This window comes from Talpa occidentalis, unplaced genomic scaffold (assembly GCF_014898055.3).
Source record: "Talpa occidentalis isolate TD23 unplaced genomic scaffold, MPIMG_talOcc4v2.1 talOcc4.4, whole genome shotgun sequence".
NCBI classification, from domain to species: domain Eukaryota; kingdom Metazoa; phylum Chordata; class Mammalia; order Eulipotyphla; family Talpidae; genus Talpa; species Talpa occidentalis.
In genome coordinates, this window is record NW_023604295.1 from 22,825,260 (window position 1) to 22,847,005 (window position 21,746).

Sequence of the window (21,746 nt, forward strand, 5' to 3'; positions counted from 1 at the left end):
CCTTTTGTCCCAGACTTGCCTGGCCCCTTTGTCTCTTCCTATGGTTCCCACCAGAAGATGACTTAGACTTGTATCAACCTTTCAGGCCTCAAAGGCCCCAACTTCTGGCAATCACTGATACATCTTTTATGCCTATAGTTTTACATTTGTAAATATCAAGATATAGGGAAACTTTCCTATATCCCATTAGGTTCTTCTCTGCTAGAAAATAATCAAAATCAGATTGATAGAGGAAAAAAACAAAAGTTAATAATAACATGTATACTCCTATACAATGGGCAAAACCAGTAAGTGAGTAACTCAATAAAATGACGTCGGTCACCATTTTAAATATGTTCAGCTAAGGACAAAGGATGGTAGGGAGGGTAGAAGGGAAAGTCTGTCATGGGAGGTCATCATAAAAAACAGAGCAACGTTGGCATGACTTTTAAGCAGATTTGTTGCTGCCTTCTCTTGATAAGAGTTAATGAGATTAGGTCTTCCCAATACCAGGGAAGAGACATTCATACAAAGAGACTTTCCTTTACACAAGTAAATGTTACAAAGAGTAACATCCATGCAGACTTCAGAGTTCCTTCTATGAAATATTTATATCAAAGAGATATTTTTGGGGTGAGAGATTTTGCTGCCTTACACAAATATGACAGATATTGAAACAGAGAATATAACCCTTTGAAGCTAAGTTCTTCATTTAATATAATGCATTTGGGATTCATCTGTATTGCTGAATTTATCAGCAATTTTAAGTAGTATTCCATTGAGTGGATATACCAGTGTGTTTTCCATTTCACAGTTGAGAGGCATTTGAGTAATTCCCATTTTGGGCAATTATAAATAAGCCAAGGCTGATTTTAATTATCTTTGTTGTTCAAATTATTTTTCTACTTAACTAAATTTAGCTATTTGAGGTTGAGGAGAATTTCCCTTTTTCATGCCTACAAATCCATGAATCCATAGATTCTATTATAGTTTCTTTTGTATGTGTTTGCAAAGTAGCAGTTTCTATCTGAACTAACCTTGTGATATTTCCCAAACTCAGTCTTTGTCAACCAAAACTTTACTACTAGCATTGTTTCCAATCTTTTCCCCCTAAGACAAAAAGTTCATTAGATATGTTACAAGGTGACCCCATGGGAAAACAGGGGCGACATGGGTATGAGTCTTCACCTACATACTTAAGAACTGAGGACAAGACACATAAACACTTAGAAATTTTAAAAAGGCTTATTTATGAGGGCAGTGGGAGGAAGGAGGAGGGAGAGAGAGAGAGAGAGAGAGAGAGAGAGAAGAAGGTGAGGATGGGGACGAGGATGATCAGAAAATTAACTTGCCAACACTTCCTACCAGCGATACTGTCTGTGCTGACACCAGGGTGCAAGTCAATGCCCAAAAAGCAAGAGAACAAGAGCATGCATTTGTTCTGTTTTCAAGCCAAGCATGGCTGTAATTCCACCTGTAATTTCAAGCAGCCAATTGTTCAGAACTGTCAGCTTTCACGGTGGCAGTTTTGGGAATGGCTTAGATCAGAGGAATGACAACTTGAAGTCCAAGTAGAGAGAGAGAGAGAAACCTAGAGGGGCTCACACCTAGGAGTGCAGCACCTTTTTTTTTTTTTCCTTCTTGATCTCTTTTTTTAAATTTAATTATTTATATATATTTTTATATCATTTTACATTTTGCACAAGGTATGCATTTTCGTCTTGGTTATATTCCCCATACAATTCCCACCCCCTTATTTTGACCCTAATCCCTCTTCCCCGCCTTCTCCCCATAGTGTATCTCTGGTTTATAGTTGCTTGTTGATTTTGATTTTTACTTTATTATAATTAGTCTTTTTCCTGGTCCCTTATTTAAGTTTTCTAAATTCTTGCTATGAGTGAGACCATCCGGTATTTTTCTTTTCTTTCTGGCTTATTTCGCTGGACATGATCCCTTCCCGCTCCATCTATGTTGCTGCAAATTGCATGAGTTTATCTTTTTTGATTGCTGAGTAATAGGAATGCAGCACCTTTCAAAGGACACTCTCATTTATTCTTAATAATATGGTTCAGGGAAGGTGAGTAAGTATGCAGAGGAATGTAAGTGGTGGGGATGTGGGTTGGGGTGTATAGTAGTCTGGCACAAGGTAGGGGGGAGTGAATAGGGGCTGTTGTCTGGGGGACTCTATTGTTGCCACTGATCAAAACATCCTACCTCTAGTTCCTGTTCTCACTTAATTTCCTGTTAAGGTAGTTTAGCTGGTTATGCTAACCTGGCATAATATATGCCTGCTGTTTTAGCAGATACTGGGTGTACAACACATTCCTCATACCAGTGCTTTTGCCCTGGTGAGAGTCCCCCTGCCTAACTCTACGTTTAGCTTGACAAGCAGGAACTCTGGGCACAAGGACACTATCCCTGCGAATAAGGCAGGCTGAGGAATCCACACAGAACATCAGGTTCATGGCATTCTGGGTATTGTAATTCTGTGTTCAAGATCTTGTCAGGGTAGAGATGGGAATGGAGTCTGTAAAGATGTCAGAGGTTGGGAATAAGGACAGGAAAAATAATTATAATAAAAATAAAATTAACAGGCCATTTTTTTTTTCTTGTGGGACCCTCGCAGGTGGCTGGTAACGAACCAGTGCTGCAGAGGCTGCAGAGGCTGCAGAGGCTGTGGGCAGCCTCGCAGCCCAGTGCTCAACTGCTGTGCCACCAGGGGTGGCCCCCTTAACAGGCCATTATTAATCAGAGGCAGTGAGCAGGGAAGCAGGAAGGAAAGAGATCAAAACGGGAGGGAGTGGGAGTGTGTTCTTACATAAGGTACTTTGGTGATGGCGCACAGGTGAACTGGTGATAGGAACTTTGCAGGGACTATACCTGAAAGGAGAAAGCCTGTATTGTACAAGTGGAAGAACAATGTAAAATACATATAAAATAAAATTTTTTAAAAATTAAAAAATAATACTACCTAATTACAAAAACAAAAAGGATGTCAGAGATTGGGGTTCACTCAGGATGTTATTCAGTGGCTCAAGGTTTGTTCCTTACTGTTCTTCTAACAGATATAGCATCATTCACATTATTATGAGCAATTGTAAATTTTCTACTGCACTGTATGAGAAAATATTCTTACCTCCAGTATAATTTTCTTCCTACCTGTTGTCCAGCCTCTATGTCAATGAAAGAAGTTTAGGTATTATTTATTACAACCTATCCAACATTCTAAATGCCAATTTTTACATTAATCAGTTATATACCGGGCAAATGCCCCAAGTCTGAAGACTAACAAAATTTATTTTTTCCCTTGTGTTAGTGTCCAGTGCAGTTCAATAGAAGGTATTCTGCTAATTGCGCTACTCAGAAGAACCAGTTCAACAGAAACAATATCTCAAGACATACTTCAGTTTTCACAGTGAAAAAGAAAAGGCAAATTGCACACCAACTACCTAAAATAGACACATTAATTCTACTTGGAAGTAACACCTGCTACTTATGTTTATGTGTATCATCAGCCAAAACAAGTCAGAAGGCACCATCTAATTTCAAAAATTGTGAGAAAACACAATCTTATCATGTGTCCCCAAATAGAGAGCTAAAGTGCATGAAGGACAGTGCTAATGACTACAGCATTATCTAATTTTTCCTCAAGAATTTAGCCACTTTTTCTGACACCATTTATTAAAGATTACATCCTTCGCCCAGCAATTTTAAATGTCACCTTTATTAGCTACTAAATTTTCTTATGTAATAAGTCTGCCTCTGAATTCTCTACGACTTAGCTCTTTGTTGCTTCCCGTAACTGTACCTTAAGTACCATAACTGTAAACCTTTTGCTAGTGATAGGACAGATCCTTTACTATTCTATTTCAAAGCTTTCATGCACTGTTCTCACATAATTTTTCTTTATAAAGCTTATTTTATAATCATAAATACACAAGTGATATAAACTTTTGCTAGTGATAGGACAGGTCCTTTACTATTCTATTTCAAAGATTTCATGCACTGTTCTTACATAATTTTTCTTTAGAAAGCTTATTTTTCAATCATAAATACACAAGTGATATATGTATATAAATAATTCAATAATAAAGAAATACATATGAATAACATTTGATTGCCCTTCTTCAATTGCATTTTCTCTTCTCATTCTCCTGTAAGTGGAAACTATAAAATGCAGAGAAGAAAACACAGACAATTCCCTCCTGGACATGGGTAACAGATTTTGTTGGGGACCTTATCCTAGTAGTAAAGACACAAAAGCAAAAATAAATAAATGGAACTACATCAAACTATAAAGCTTAATAGAGCAAAAAGAAAGTGCACAAAAATGTAAAAGGAAGCTTACTGACTGGGAGAAGATATTTGTATCACACAGCTGACAACATCTTAAAATTCCAAATATTTTTTTTTTTAAATATTAAATTTTATATTTTATATTCCCCCATACAATTGCAAACGCCCCATTCTGACCCCAATCCTTCCCCCCGCCCCCCCACCCCCAAAAAGTGTCTCTGGTTCATAGTTTTTTGTTGATTTTGATTTTCACTTTCTTATATTCATTTTCCTGGTCCCTTATTTAAGTTTTCTAGATTCCTGCTATGAGTGAGACCATCCGGTATTTTTCTTTCTTTTTGGCTTATTTCGCTGAGCATGATCCCTTCCAGTGCCATCCATGTTGCTGCAAATTGCATGTGTTTATCTTTTTTGAATGCTGAGTAATATTCCATGGTATATATGTACCACATCTTCTTGATCCAGTCATCTATTTTTGGGCATTTGGGCTGTTTCTAAAGCTTAGCTATTGTAAACAGTGCTGCTATAAACATAGGAGTGCAGGTGCTCTTTGGAATTGATGTTTCTGTGTCCTTTGGGTAAATACCTAGGAGTGGAATTGCTGGATCATATGGAAGCTCTATGTTTAGTAGGTCCAGAAATCTCCACACAGCTCTCCATAGTGGTTGGACCAGTTTGCACTCCCACCAACAGTGCACAAGAGTTCCTTTTTCTCCACATCCTCGCCAACATTTGTTGTTGCTAGTTTTTTTAATATGTGCCATTCTCACTGGTGTGAGATGGTATCTCATGGTAGTTTTGATTTGCATTTCCCTGATTACAAGTGATGTTGAACATTTTCATATGTCTGTTGGCCATTTGCATTTCCTCTTCAGAGAAGTTTCTTTTTAGCTCTTCTGCCCATTTTTTGACTGGATTATTTTCTTTGTTGTTGTTGAGTCTCATCAGCTCTTTGCAGATTTTTGTGATCAGTCCTTTATCATTAGTGTTGGGTGCAAAAATGTTCTCCCAGTTGGTGGGGTTTCTCTTTGTTTTTGTTATTGTCTCTTTTGCTGTGCAGAAGCTCTTTAATTTGATGTAGTCCCAGCTGTTTATCTTTCTCTTCACTATCACTGCTTTGGGTGATGTGTCTGTAAAGATGTCTTTGATATGCAAATCCCGTAGTGTTTCGCCTATATTTCCTTCTATGTATTTTATGGTTTCAGGTCTTATGTCTAGTTCTTTAATCCATTTTGAGTTGATTTTTGTGTATGGTGTGAGGTAGTGGTCAAGCTTCATTCTTTTGCATGTAGCGACCCAGTTTTCCCAGCACCATTTATTGAACAAACTTTCTTTGCTCCAATGCATAGTCTTTGCTCCTTTGTCAAAGATTAGTTGACCATAAATCTGTGGGTTTATTTCTGGATTTTCTATTCGATTCCATTGGTCTGTATGTCTGTTCTTGTTCCAATACCATGCAGTTTTGATGATTATGGTGTAGTAGAGTTTGAAGTCTGGGAGTGTGATGCCTCCATTTCCTTCTTTTTTTTTCAGTAGAGCTTTGGCTATTCGGGGTTTTTGGTGATTCCATATGAATTTCATCAATAATTGTTCTATTTCTTTGAAGAATGCCATTGAGATTTTGATTGGAATAGCATTGAATCTGTATATTGCTTTTGGTAGGATGGCCATTTTAATAATGTTTATTCTTCCAATCCATGAGCAGGGGATGTCTTTCCATTTCTTTGTGTCTTCTTCTATTTCTTTTAACAGTGTTTTATAGTTTTCTTTGTATAGGTCCTTTACCTCTTTTGTTAGATTTATTCCCAAATATTTGATTTTTTTTGTTTCGATAATAAAAGGGGTGGTTTTTTTGATTTCTTCTTCTTCAGATTTATTGTTTGTGTAAGAAGGCTACTGACTTTTGCGTGTTGATTTTGTATCCTGCCACTTTACTGAATTGATTGATGATTGAATTAGTTTTTCTGTGGAGATTTTGGGGTTCTCTATGTATATTATCATATCGTCTGCAAATAGTGATAGTTTGACTTCTTCTTTTCCTATTTGGATTCCTTGGATGTCTTTCTCTTGTCTTATTGCTCTGGCTAGGACTTCCAGTATTATATTGAAAAGCAGTGGTGAGAGTGGACATCCTTGTCTTGTTCCAGATCTTAATGGAATTGCTTTCAGCTTTTCACCATTGAGAATGATACTGGCTGTTGGCTTGTCATAGATGGCCTTTATGATGTTGAGGTATGTTCCTTGTATATCCAAGAATTTCAAGGGCTTTTATCATGAATGGGTGTTGCACTTTGTCGAAAGCTTTCTCAGCATCTATTGATATTATCATATGGTTTTTATATTTCTTTTTGTTGATGTGTTGGATAACGTTGATTGATTTTCGGATGTTAAACCATCCTTGTGCCCCTGGAATGAATCCAACTTGGTCGTGGTGAATTATCTTATGGATACATTGTTGGATTCTGATAGCTAAAATTTTTATTGAGGATTTTTGCATCAGTGTTCATTAGGGAGATTGGCCTATAGTTTTCCTTTTTTGTGTTGTCCTTATTCGGTTTTGGTATTAGTGTAATATTGGCTTCATAGAACGTGTTTGGTATTGTCCCTTCCTTCTCAATTTTTTGGAAGAGTTTGTGAAGGATAGGCACTAATTCGTCTCTGAATGTTTGGTAGAATTCATTTGTAAATCCATCAGGTCCTGGGCTTTTTTTTTGGGGAGGTTTTTAATTACCATTTCAATTTCGCTGCTTGTAATTGGTCTGTTTAGGTGTTCTATTTCTTCTTTATCTAGCTTTGGGTGATTGTAGAGTTGTAGGAATTTGTCCATCTCCTCTAGATTGTTGAACTTGTTTCCATATAACTGTTCATAGTAGTTACTGATTATTCTTTTGATTTCTGCTGTGTCCGTTGTGATTTCTCCTCTTTCATTTATGATTCTGTGTATTTGTGCTTTCTCCCTTTTTTCCTTTGTGAGCCTGGCTAGGGGTTTGTCTATTTTATTTATTTTTTCAAAGAACCAGCTCTTGGTTTCATTGATCTTTGGATTGTTTTTTTAGTTTCAATTTCATTTATTTCTGCTTTGGTTTTTATTATTTCTTTTCTTCTACTGGTTCTGGGTTTTTTTGTTGTTCTTTTTCTAGATCTTTGAGCTTCGAGATTAGGTTGTTTCTTTGAGTTCTTTCTTGTTTCTTGATGTGAGCTTCTATTGCTATATATTTTCCTCTTATTACTGCTTTTGCTGCATCCCATACATTTAGGATATTGGTGTCCTCCTTGTCATTCAATTCAAAGAATTTTTTAATTTCTTCTTTGATCTCCTCGTTAGTCCAGTGGTCTTCCAGTAGTGTGGCTTTTAATCTCCATGAGGTAGGATAGTTCCTTGCCTTCTTTTTATGATTTATTTCTAGTTTGATGCCTTCGTGGTCAGAAAAGATGGTTGATATGATTTCAATCTTGGTGTATCTGTTGATGTTTGTCTTGTGCCCCAGTATGTGATCGATCCTGGAGAATGATCCGTGTGCACTTGAGAAAAATGTGTACTCCGTTTTTTTTGGGTTTAGTGTTCTATAGATGTCTGTTAAGCCCAAATGCTCTAGGTCCTTATTTAGAGCTTTAGTTTCTTTACTTATTTTTTGTCTTGTTGATCTATCCATTGTTGATAGTGGTGTGTTGAAGTCTCCCACTACATATGTGTTTTCTCTGATGTCTGTTTTCAGAGAGGACAACAGTTGTCTGATATATTTTGGTGCTCTTTCGTTTGGTGAGTATATGTTAATGAGTGTTATTTCTTCTTGAAGTATTGTCCCCTTAATCATAATGTAGTGACCACTGGGGTCTCTTTTTATTTTTTTGAGTTTGAAGTCTGTTTTATCTGATATAAGTATAGCTGTTCCTGCTTTCTTTTTTGGCCCATTTGCTTGTAGGATTGTTTTCCATCCTTTGACTTTGAGCCTATTTTTATCTTTTGTAGCTAAATGTGTTTCCTGGAGACAGCAAAAGGTTGGGTTTTGTTTCTTAATCCAGGCTGCAACTCTGTGTCTTTTTATTGAAGAGTTTAATCCATTTACATTTAGAGTTAATATTGATATGTTAGCATCTATATTTGCCATTATGTTTGTCTTTCCTTTGATTTTATTTATTTATTCTTTTAATAACTTTTTTTTTTTTTGGTCTTCTTTCGTTGTTATTCGTCCCTCTGAGGTTCTGGCTTTAGGATTCCTTGTAGTATTTTTTGGAGTGGGGGTTTAGTCGCAATGAAATTCCGGAGTTTCTCTTTGTCTGGGAAGGTCCATATTCTTTCTTCATGGAGGAAAGAGAGCTTTGCGGGATAGAGTATTCTTGGTTGGCATCTGTTTTCTTGGAGTCTGTTGACTATGTCCCTCCACTCTCTCCTTGCCCGTAATGTTTCTTCAGAGAAGTCTGATGTCAGCCTGATTGGTTTTCCTTTGAATGTTATCTGTTTCTTCCCTCTTGTCAGCTTCATTATTTTTTCCTTGTGCTGGATTCTTGGGAGCTTTACTATTATGTGTCTTGCTGTGTTTTTCCTTTCGTCGTGGAAGTTTGGTGTTCTTCTTGCTTCTTGTATATCAATTTTCAGCTCCTTCTTCTCATTTGGGAAGTTCTCTTCAATTATATCCATGAATATTTCTCTGTTCCTACATCTCTCTCCTCTCCTTCTGGAATTCCTATAACTCTTATATTCCTTTCCTCATGGAGTCAGATAGTTCCCCAAGTCTTTCTTCATTCTTTTCCTTCGTACTTCTCTTTCCTTTTCTGTTTTGGTTCTTTTTATTTCTGTGTCTTCAAGATTACTTATTCGTTCTTCCATTTCATCTATTCTGCTTTCATTGCTTTTCCCAGAGTTCTTTAGTTCCTCCATTAATTCTTTGATCTCCTGCATTTCTCTTACTTCCCTCTTTAGGGACTCAATTTCCTTCTTCTGATCTATCACTTTTTTAATCATGGCAATTTTAAATTCTTTCTGGAAGGCTCAGAAGTTCTTCCAAGTTGCTGTCGTTGCAATCTGGGGAGTGGTTTTCTTTTTGTGGTGTGCTTCTTTCCTGAGGAGTTTTTAGGTTGCGTGTGGTTCTTCTACTCCCTACTGTCTGTTTTCTAATTTGTCGTATGCGTTGGGACACTGTGTTGCTCGGACTGACTGACATCTTGGGTGAACTTCTCCACTCCCCTCTGGCTCTTCCAGGAGCCATCTCTGTCTTCTGGGGGAGCTTTCTGCTGGTTTTAGGCAGTTTTTACTGAAGAAATGTCCCTGTTCTCAAATGGCGAAGCGGGATGCAGTCCCTGCGCCTCCGGTTTCAGGCACACTCTTCTGCGCACCCGGTCTGCCCCGGACGTGGGTGCCTGCTCCCTCTGTGGGCTCAGACTGCTGGTCGGAAGGGGCCTGGCGTGGAATAACTTCCCGGCTGGCCACTGGGTCCTCCAGAAACCTTCTGCCCTTTTCAAGCAGTCTTAAGAAATGTCCTGTTTTATAGGGTGTTAGTGACTTTTTTTTTCCTGGTCGCTAGGTGGCGCCAGAGATCTCTCCTATTGTCCTTGGGGGGCTGTTTTTCGCCTCCCCCCACCCCGTGGGACAGAGAACAGAGCGGGAATGGTAGGGTACACCTCAACAGCTTTGGGGTGCTGTGTCTGCCTTGTGCCCCACCGTCGTGGAGAACCCACGCCCCGAATTTTCGTGCCCCGGGTCTCAGTTCAAAGCCCTCAGTTCCAGGACGCGGGCTGTAGCCCAGTTCAGTGGCGCGGGAATGGCGCCTTTTGCACAGCTCCCGTGCCTGGGCGCCTGGTTCCTGCTCACTCAGGGAGGGACCTTCACCTCAGTGAGGACCTCCGCGCGTCTCCCCGCAAGCCTAGGTCGTCTCCCCGCAAGCCTAGGTTGCAGGCGCGGGGACCTGGGCAGCCGCGATCCAGGTCTGCACTTGCTTTTCAAGCGCGCCGAGCGAGCCGCTTTCCCGCGCCAGCTTACCGGCAGCCTGGGCTGTGTGCGCTTCTCCTGGGGTCTTTGTTCTTCTCTAATGGCGCCCGGAGCCGTTCGCTCGCCGCCGCGGCGAATCCTGCAGGGTTCGCCTCAGCTCCCGTTCACGGGGTGTGGTGGCTGCAATAGTTCCTTTCCACTCACGGTCCCGCTTGCTGCATCGTTTGTTCTTGTTGGTTGTTTTGGTTTGTTGTTTCCTCCTCTCTGCTGGTCGGAGAGTGCCGCCTCTGTGGGCGGGGGAGGGGAGCAGGGTTCTGCGCTTCCCTCCCTTCTAGTCCTCTTTTATGGCCAGTTTCTTCTTCGGGCAGTTCGCTGGCGTCACCCGTTTATCTTCCGTGTCCCATTTCTCACTGGGACCTGCCGCTTTTCCTCCCTATTCACTTTTTTTAATGGGAGATCTTACTCGCAGCGTCTCCTCGCCGCCATGTTGCTCCGCCCCGTCCAAATATATTTTAAAAAGTCTTACAAGTCAATGACAAAAAAGCAAAAAACCCAGTCAAAAAAAAAAAAAAAAAAAAAACAAAAAACAGGTCGGAAGACTTGAAAAGATAGTTCTTCAAAGAAGACATACAGATGGCCAACAGGTACATGAAAAAATGTTCAACTTCACTTATAAAGGAAATGCAAATCAGAAACACAGTGAGATATTACCTCACACCTGTGACAATGACTGAATTCAATATGTATTGACTAATGTGCAGAGAAATGAAAAATGTGTCCTACACTATTTGTAGAAATGTAAGTTGGTACCGCCATTATGGAAAAAAGTATGGAACTTCTTCAAAATGTTAAAAATAGAAATACCATATGACACAATAATATTGCTCCTAGGTATTTATCTGACAAGTATAAAAGATATATGCTCCTTTATATTTATTATAACATAATAGATTATATTTATAATGACATAATTCTTAATAGATAAGACACTGAAATGAACTAAGCCCATAGACAGATGACTGGATAAAGAAGATGTCTCACACACACACACACACACACACACACACACATTCAGAGAGAGCGAGATGGGGATCATACTATATATATTGTGAAGCTACTCTTTACAAATTCAATTTGGTTGTGGGCAGGGAACTTTATTTCACAACTTTCAAATTTGTTAATGTTTGTTTTATGGTTCAGCATATGATTTACCTTAGCGTAGCTTACATGTGCTCTTGCAAGGAATGTATATTCTACAGTTACTTGATGTAGTATTTGGTTAATATCATTTAAATCATATTGATTGAAAGTGTTGTTCAAATCTTCTAGGATCATGTATATTGATATTTTGTCTATTTATTGTGTCAATTACTGAGAGAAGTATTAAATTTTCAACTTTAAGGATTTATCTATTTCTCATTTTAATTGTTTATTTTGGCTTCATGTATTTTTTTTTAAAAGATTTATTTATTTATCATGCAATAGCTGGGGTATAGGCCAGAGCTGCGGAGGGTGAGCAGATTTACCAGAGAGAGAGTGGGGTACAGAACAGGCAGACTGACTGAAATACACTGCTAAGGGGAGCAGTGGGCGAGACAGGAGAGGTTTGCTGAGCCATGTGGGTAACTCCCTGGCTAGCTGGGGATCGAACTCGTGCTGCAGTGGCTGCGGATAGCTTCATAGTGCTGTGCTTAACCCCTTTGCGCCACCAGGGAGGCCCCGACTTCATCTATTTTTAAAAACATATGTGTATTCACTGTAAGATTGGTATGTCTTCTTGATGAATTTATCCTTTTGTGAAATTCCCTTTTTAATGGATGTCAGTGTTGTCTGAGATTGATATAAGATATAGGCTTTTGTGTGTTTAGTTTTTGCATTCTTTGTCTTTTTCCACCCTTTCATGTTTAGTCTCTATCATTATATTTGCACTGCATTATAGATAGCAAATAGTTGATATTTTCTTTTTAATGCAGTTTTATGAAATCTGAATTCAAATTATTGATATAATTGGGATTAAATTTGCCATAATGCTATCTGCTTTCTATTAGTTCCTTCTTTGTTCTTCCTTCCTTATCTTCTTTTGGTTAATAACTTTCTTATCCCACAATATCTCTTCTTTTGGCTGTTTAACTAGTACACTTTTGTGGAATTTTGTTTGTTTGATTGTTTCTGGCATATTTTCTCTAAGGGTTACAATCTGCATCCTTAATTGTCAGAGTCTCTTGAATTAATATTATGTTACTTCACATATTACATAAGAAACAGGGGTAAAATTCAATTTGCTATGTTTATTCATTACAATATTGTATCATATATTTACTTCTACATGTGTTATAAATCTACATCTGCAAAATATGTTACTTCTACCTTTGTTTTAAGAAACTGTTTTTTTTAAAAACAAAGGTTTATATTTTATACATAACTATATATATAATTTTTATATATAGCAAAATATATTGCTTCTACCTTTGTTTTAAGTAACTATGGCTTAATTTTTTTGAAAAAACAAAGGATTACATTTTATACGTGACTATATATATATATATATATATAATTTCAGTATTCTTCAGTCCTTGCTGTATATATGGATTTCTGTCTAGTATCAATTTACTTTGCCCAAGACATGTCTTTAGCACATCTTGTACTATGGTAAATTCTCTGGCAATAAGTTCTCTTAGCTTCCATTTCTCTGAAAATGTATCTTCATTCATTTTTAAAAGATGATTCTTTTTGTTGGATCCAAAATTCTAGGTAAGACTCCCACTTATAGGCAGAGGGAATAAGATGGTCTAGAATTACCTCTTGCTATCAACGAGAAAATGGAACTATTATAGCAAACAACTATTTTCAGGTAGTGGGCACAGGACTGTTATCCTTAAGAAAAAGGAAACAAATAAGGTAAGTCCTATCATTGCCTTGACTCTCTGCCTGGAAGTTATTCCCAGATTTTTGCATAAGGAAAGAAAAACCAAAGAATCAACAATCTTACTGAATTGATGAGACATAGATTGACAATCAATGCATGTAGAATTTACAGAATAACAAACAAGGAAACTACACAGAGAAAGAATTTTGTCAATTTGCATGAGGTTCCCTTCAACCAGGGATTACACTCCTCCCATTTTCTATTTTTATTTGCCCTTAGTCTTCATTGAAATATTTTGTCCAGAGTTTTTAATTGTTAGCAGAAGGATGAGTCTGACACTCCTTTATTAATTGAGATCAGAATGTCTATGATTTTTAAACCCACAGTATGTCTTAGAAATCTTTTGCATCAGTGTCACATATTTCATCTCATTCTTTTTAATGTCTACATAAAGTTACATAATACAAACTTATATCATGGTTTATTTAATCATTCTTAATGAAAGACAAACTTTAGGAATTTAGTAGTAAAATAGTGTTAGGATAGTCATTCAAATAATCTTTTTTACTTTTTCTAGCATTTTTTGTAAATTAGAGCTCCAGAAGTAGAGTTGCAATGTCAATGGATCTGAACCTTTAAAAGTCATATAAATAATTATGAATAGTCTTTATCAAATTAAACTTTACAATATTTACATTCTGCTTTCATTATTTCTCAAGAATAACTTTAGAATCAACTTATCAGATTTCACTTTTAAATGCCATTACAATTATTTTCAGAATATTATTTTATTTCTGTATTATTTTATATTTCTTTTGTTTTTATTTTTAGCCACTACATGTTTTGATGTTGTTGATGCTATTGGTTAGTTTTTAATAAACTTGATATTATTTTTCAGGAATGATTTGATAAAACACTACTTAGGGTAATTTGAAAAATACAAAGAAAGAAATATTTTTTACATTCCTTTTTCTATTTTAATTTTTATTCAAGTAACATTGGTTTATAACTTTGTTTAAATTTCAAGTGTATAGTATTATAATTTTAATATCAGTATATGCTAACTTATGATCAGCACCAAAAGTCTAGTTTCCATACATAGCAATATAATTGACCCCTTTTATATGATTATCTACCTCTTTTTCCTTTCCTTCAGCTGGCCACCATTTTGTTCTAATAAACTAAGAGTTTGATTCTATTTTCCACATATGAGAGAAATCAGTGTTTTTCTTCAACTGACTTATTTTACTTAGCATAATACCCTATAGTTCTATTCATGTGGTTGCAAATGGCAAGATTTCATCTTTTTAAATACCTGAATAGTATTCCATTGTGTATACTATACATTTTCATTTTTCAATCATTTTTTGATGGACATTCAGTTGTTTCCATAATTTGGCAATTATGAATAATGTTGCAATAAACATTAAATTTTTTTTTTAATTACTGCTTTCATATTATTTGGATAAATACCAAAGGTAGAATAGCTGGATCAAAAATAGAATCGTATTCTATTTTTATTTTTTTAGGAATTGCCATACTGTTTTCCATAGTGTCTGTTGCAGTTTACATTCCCAGCAACAGTGTATAAGGGTTTCTATATCTCTTCATCCTCAACAATTTGTTGCTTCTTTTCTTTGCTATATAGACCGTTCTGACAGGTGTAAGGTGGTATCTCATTTTGGTTTTGATTTGAATTTCTCTAATAATAAGTGATAATGAGCATCTTTTCATATGCTTGTCAGCCATCTCTATGACTCTTTGGAGGACTGTCTATTCAGATCCTCTTCCCCAAAATTATTTTTGAATAAAAAGGGGGGGGGTAAACATTCATTTTCTCTTTTCTTGGACATTTTCTTCCTATCTCTTTATATTTGCACACATTTTGTATTTAAACAATTTTATCATATTGCATATAAAATATGGTAAGATATTCTTCCACTTAGCACTATTTGAAAAATAGTTCCTATCTTATAAAATACTCAGGTTCTTTTCACTTTTGATTATCTTAAATAACACTACAGTGATTTTGTATAACAACCTCATAACTGTTTTTCAGAAGTGGAATTACCTGGTCAAAGTTTCTTGATGCACATTTAATAAGTATCACTTAATTGCTTTCAAAATGTTTGAATAGTTTACATTCACATAATTAAAGTATCTTTTCATTATACCCTTCAGTGACTTTTTATTCTCTGCTAATTTCATAGCAAAATAAATGGTTCTAATTTTTTAAATTTAGTTATCTTATTAATTATAAAGTTAGACATCATTTTATAGGCTTATAAATCTGTCACTTTTATATTATTGAAAGTTATTAATGTCTTTCAATCATTTACTTTGGGTCCTCACCAATATTACTCTCATCTACTAATATCTTGATCATTTACTCTCATTTATTAAGGACTTTGTATAATCACTCAGACTTTTTAAGTTCTGAAATTATTCTGGTTATCTATCAATGTCCAGCTAATAATCTTTGCCTTTCATTTATTGACTTCCTCACTTCCACTGATTTTTATCCCTATTTCACATTTGCCATACTCTCCTGCCTCATTCATCACTGCAAATGCTTCACAAAGTCATAAATTCACAATTTCCCTCTGACCTTAACCTCTCTCACCTTCCTAGTTCTCCTACTTCATTATTACCATCATAGTTTGTCCTTATCTAATTGTCAAGTACTTAAAAATCATCAGATTCTCTCTGTCCATCTAAATGAATCAGTAATTTATCAGTACAACTTCTCTTATCTTCAGATTCACATCAACTTCATGAAATATATTCACAATCCTTCTTAGACCCTTATATCTTTGGTCGTTTATCTTTATTATGTATATTCCTTTTTTTAAGGTTTATTTTTATCTATTTATGCATATAAGAACTGGGGTATATAGGCCAGAGGTGTGTGTGGGGGTAGGGAGTCATGAGAGGATTCACCAGAGACAGAGTGGGGAGCAGAACAGGCAGATCTTCTGAAACACACTGCCGAGGGGAGCAGCAGGCAAGACAGGAGAGGTTTATGTGGCATGTGGGTCAGCTCCCTGGCCAGGGATTGAACTCAGGCCACAGTGGCTAGCTATAGCTTGATAGCACTGAGATTTCACCCCTGTGCCACCAGGGTAGCCCCTATTATATAAACTTTAAAACTTTAAAGTCTTTAAAAACTCTACCCATCTCAACTCACCGGTTTTCCTTCTCTCTGATTAAATTTGGTTTATGAACACTGTTTATGATTCACATCACTACTTTGAAGACTTTTTGCTTCAATTGGGCCTGGTAGTTCCGTCTACTTTCTCCAGGTGTCATCAATTACTACCATAAACTTTCTTCACCCACTGCCAACATGCCTCTTCCAACATCCCTTCCCAAAACCATAGCCAAAAAATCAACCTCCTGCTACTCTGCTTTTCTTTTATTCTCCTTCAGTCCATTCTCTTTCTTTCCTGATATAATTAGAGTGGATTTTTTTTAATCTTAACTAAGGTAAATGATCACCATTTTTGCTTTTCTGATTTCTCTGCTCCAATAATGACTCCAGTTCTCCTCTCTGTTTTACAACATCTCCTGTCATGAAACTTCTTTGTTTTTGTGGGTGAGGGGGTCATGGCTCAGCATTTAGCTTTACTTTTTTTTTTCATATAGAAGTTAGAGGAATGGGAGGAAAGAAAGAGAAGGAATCAGAGAAGGCAGGAATGAAAAGGGAAACTTTAAACTCTACTAGTTATTATATAAAAGTTTATGCTAAAAATTTTTGGAATGAAAGTATAGTAAACTTTGATTCGATAGTCACTTGGGGCGAAGAAAGAAGACTATCACCCCTCTTGAACTGTAGATATAAATACAAATAATATCTTTTTTTGTATTTTTTTTTTTTAAGATTTATTTATTTATATAAGCACTGGGTACAGTCAGAAGTGCGGGAGGGTAAGAATTCACCAGAGCCGGAATGGGGAACAGAACAGACAGACTGATGAAATACACTGCTGAGGGGAACAGTGGGTATGGCGGCGAGGTCTGCGGGCCATGTGGGACCCTCGCCCGGTGGCCAGGGATCGAATCGACGCTGCAGAGGCAGCTTTGCAACCCAGCACTCAACTGCTGCGCCACCGGGGAGGCCCCCAAATAATATCTTTTTTTTTTTTTTTTAAATAGAGGCATGTTTTATTTATTTATTTGTTTGTTTTTGTTTACACATGCACTGGGTACAGTCAGAAGCGCGGGAGGGTGAGAGAATTCACCAGAGCCAGAGCCGGGAGCAGAGCAGGCAGAAGGACCAAGGTACACTGCTGAGGGGAGCAGCGGGCGGCAGGAGAGATCTGCGCGCCATGTGGGACCCTCCTCCGGTGGCTGGGGAGCAGCCGGGGATCGAACCGGCGCCTCCGAGGCCGCGGGCAGCTTTGCAACCCAGCGCTCAACCACTGCGCCACCGGGGAGGCCCCCCAAATAATATCTTAAAGTACATACCTGATCCATCTACTTATTTTGTGAATGCAAAGATCACATACGGGTATGAAAATAAAGTTTTATATATGTTTATATTTATTGATCATATAAAGTAATTTAAAAAAATGTTTAGTTCTTTTAGCAATGATAGAAAAGTTCAAAGGGACAGAATGCTCCCTTCAATGAATTAAAAACAATTCCAAAATATAAATAAATTTTCCTTTCTTATTACCTTGTAAGCATAATTTGTGTGTATTTGTACTTTATTGCTTCAGGTTTCTGTAGTGGTTTAGGTTAGAAAGGAAATTTTGTACTTTCCAGACCCTAAAAATTATTCACTGTGTGGCAACTTTAAGGATGATGCTATGCATTAAAAATATTGTCATCAGTACATATCAAGGTTATATTTCTGGCATAAATTCATTAATCTTATTTAATTATTTGATTCTAGCAATTATTTAAGAGTTTAATAATTTTAGTCTCAAATTCTTTGTGTAAGTAGAATTAAATACATTTTAGATTAATTTTAATATTAGGAGTAGGAGCTATAAGCTTACTGTACACGTGGATTCTTACAAGACTTAAGACTACCTTTAAGAAAAGATTCCTTTAAATTTTCAAATATACACTAAAACCTGAAATTCATTATTTATGCACCAGATGTCACTATTTCTCCATGATAGTAAAATAGGCCAACAAATTTTGGCAGTTAAAAAACAAAATTTACCTTATAGTCTATTCTTAAGTATATATTCAACAGCAACGTGTAAGTGCATAAACAACCCAAAACATTTTATAGTGGTACCATTCAAAATACCCAAACCCAACAGCTCTCCAAATGTCAATCAAGAGTAGAATGATTAAATGCATTGGAGGAGTATCCACACATTGAAATACTGTGCAGCAATGAGAATGAAAAAACTATAACACTATACAACAAATCTCAAAATCAAATTGAATGTGAAAAGTCAGAAATATAAAAGAATATATACTTTATAAGTTTCCATATATTTTATAATGGCTCCACATATTTTATAAAGTTTAAAAACATGCAAAATGTGCAGTTTAGATGTTAGATTACTGGTTATCTTTGAGAGGCATTTGTGACTGAAAGAGAGCAAAGAGGACTTCTAGGAGTGCTCATACTGTTCTGTTGCCTCAACTGAATTGTGGCTATTGGGGTTTATTCTGTTTGTAGAATTTCATTGCTCTATAGTTTTTCGGTTTATACAGTTTTATTTTCATGTGTTATATTTTAAAAGTTCAATGAAAAATTCAAGTATGAAGAATTAGTTGAAACTAATAATACCTCTGAAGAACTACTCAAAATATAATTTAAATTTAATGGTTAAATATTTGGGGTAGGGCCTCCCCGGTGGCGCAGCGGTTGAGCGCTGGGTTGCGAAGCTGCCTGCAGCCTCTGCAGCCGGTTCGATCCCCGGTTGCTCCCCAGCCACTGGAGGAGGGTCCCACATGGCGAGCAGACCTCTCCTGCCGCCCGCTGCTCCCCTCAGCAGTGTCCTTCGGTCCTTCTGCCTGCTCTGCTCCCAGCTCTGGCTCTGGTGAATTCTCTCACCCTCCCGCGCTTCTGACTGTACCCAGTGCATGTATAAACCAAACAAACAAACAAATAATAAATAAATAAATAAGACATGCCTCTAGAAAATTAAAAAAAAAAAAAAATATTTGGGGTAAATGCAAACATTCCCAAGTTTTTCTCTTCAGTTAATTTCAAATTCCTAAATATTTTGGTTTGAATCTAATGGGTGATCAAGTACTTCATGACGACTTCAACTTCCATACTGCTGTGTGCAGCCTTCATTGATCAACACCAGTCTCCATCATCTCAGTGATTTTCTTTACACAAACCCTTTCCATTAGTAAGGAAGCCCATTTAAGTATTTTTCATCTTCAAAACCAAAAACTCCTCTATGCTTCTTAGTTTCCTTTCGTTAGTATGCTAGTGTCAGGGTAGGAACATAATTCTTACCCTCTTAAGTACTATATTTGGGGGCCTGCAAATTAAGCTGATAAAAGTGATATGAGCAAGAGAAAAGACTTTTTTTTCTTTGCACAGCAAGGCTTCCTTCTCTCCACACCTTCATCTCCTAAGCACATCTCTGACAGCAACACAAACTCCATGAAAATTGTTCTCCTTAAGGTCATAAGAAGCCTCCATATTGCATTTTGTCTCTGTATTATTTACTCCCTGAGGCATTTCTTGAATAGAGCTATGCTGTTTGGAATTTAAGTTCTCATCTAATGGTTCAAGGGGAAACATTTTTTTTATTCTTTTTTTTTAATTTAATTTTTATATTCCCCATACAATTGCAACCCCCTTGTTTTTATCCCAATCCTTCCTTTCCCTCTCTCCCCCCATAGTGTGTCTCTGGTTCATATTGTTTGTTGATTTTGATTTTTTCTTTCTTATTCTTTTTCCTGGTCCTAAAGGGGAAACATTTTTGACTTATGTAATCATAGGCAACAACATTGGGTCTTATCTTCTTTAAGTAAGAATTCTTAGCTTCTTAGATAACTACCATATTCCCAGAAACTGTCCCAATGTGTTTAGGTACAGAATAGGTGTTTTGTATTGTTTCTTTTTGGTAATAGGGAAAATGGAATCCTTTAATCCATGTAACTTATTTGTTATTTTGGCAGTTTTGAGAATGTATTTTGTCTAATTACGCTTCCCCTTAATGGCATTTGTGGCTGAAATTGTCAGGATGTGAACCAGTGGCTTTTCATAATGGTACTACTACCCTCTAGGGGATGTTTTGGAAATGTGGGTGGGGAGAAAGGAAGTAGTGTTGTTTATCACAAAGACCAGTAGGTAGATGAGTTTGTATTTATCCGGTGGAAACAGGAATATTAGATGTCCTAAATAGCAGAGAATAATTCCACATCCATCAAACTTTATAATACTCCACCAAATGTTCCCACAGTTGTATAACCCCTTTTCACAATTGAAATCTGAAACCTAATTGAATTTATACATTGAAATTATATATTTCTTGCAATTTTAATATACACTGAATTTTCTAACAAAGCAATTGTTGTATAAATTGATGGAAGAGTTTCTAAAATTGTACTCTACTGTTGAAATTCATAATGAATTGTAATATTTGATTTGACGTTAAGACACATGTCTCATGTTCAGATCTGTGTATAGCATTAACAGTGACTGTACATATAGGTATATTTGTCTACTTTATTAATAATGGAACATTTATGTATTGAAGTACATAAAATTTTATTGTATCATCCCTTATATTAAGATAAATATATTGACTGATTTTTATTATTTTGTAAATTATAATAATTATGAATTTAACTTTTGTATGATATAATATTGCATGTTTATTAAAAAGAGAAGTCATCGGATATAATAGATTGAGAAACATTGGTTATAATTTGTAGATCAGCCTTTCTGCTTAATAGATGCCTGGTGATGCTGCCTGACTGACCACTGTCATCTCCTAGTTTCGTGAATGATCCATAATGATAGCCAGAGCACAGAGGAGAGACTGACTTACTCATAAAAGATTCTCTTTTTTGAAGCTGATTAGCCTTCAATACTCCAGTCACCTCGGCCTTTTTAGTGTCTGAGGTGTGTCCGATGGGGATATTTGTAATAACACTATTAATTTTGAACTCTTGTCCCCATCTCTTGCTTCACATCAACCATCATGCTTTTTTTAAGGTAAAAACTAAATTCTGTTTAACATAAGCATTTACATGTCCAATGGTTTGGAAAGGGAGGAACGCTTTCTAGTGGATCGATAAATAATTTGTTCACTCGGTGGTTGAGGGTATGCGACATTAATAATCTGTACCAGGCTCAGACTAAAAATCTTGATGTATTACCTCATTTTACCCCATCAATGTGGAAATACATATTGTTATCTTATTCTTACAGATGAGGAAATGAGGCACAGAGGAGTTAAACAATTTGACCAGGATCACACCAAATAACTTCTAAAAATGAAAGCACTTTGGGAATAGAATTGCTTATGTCCTACTTGCATCTAGGAAAGCTCTTTTTCACTGAAAGTCATCATCATATAAGATATCTAACACAAACAATAAATTAGTGTAGGATGTGTCTATACTAAATTCAGTATCAGAAGAAATGACTGAGTCTGTTGTCACATGAAATGGGGGCATGAGAAAGAGCTGGCACGATCAAACATTTCTGGTTTTGCCTGTTGGATTTTTTTTTTCTTCTCAGAA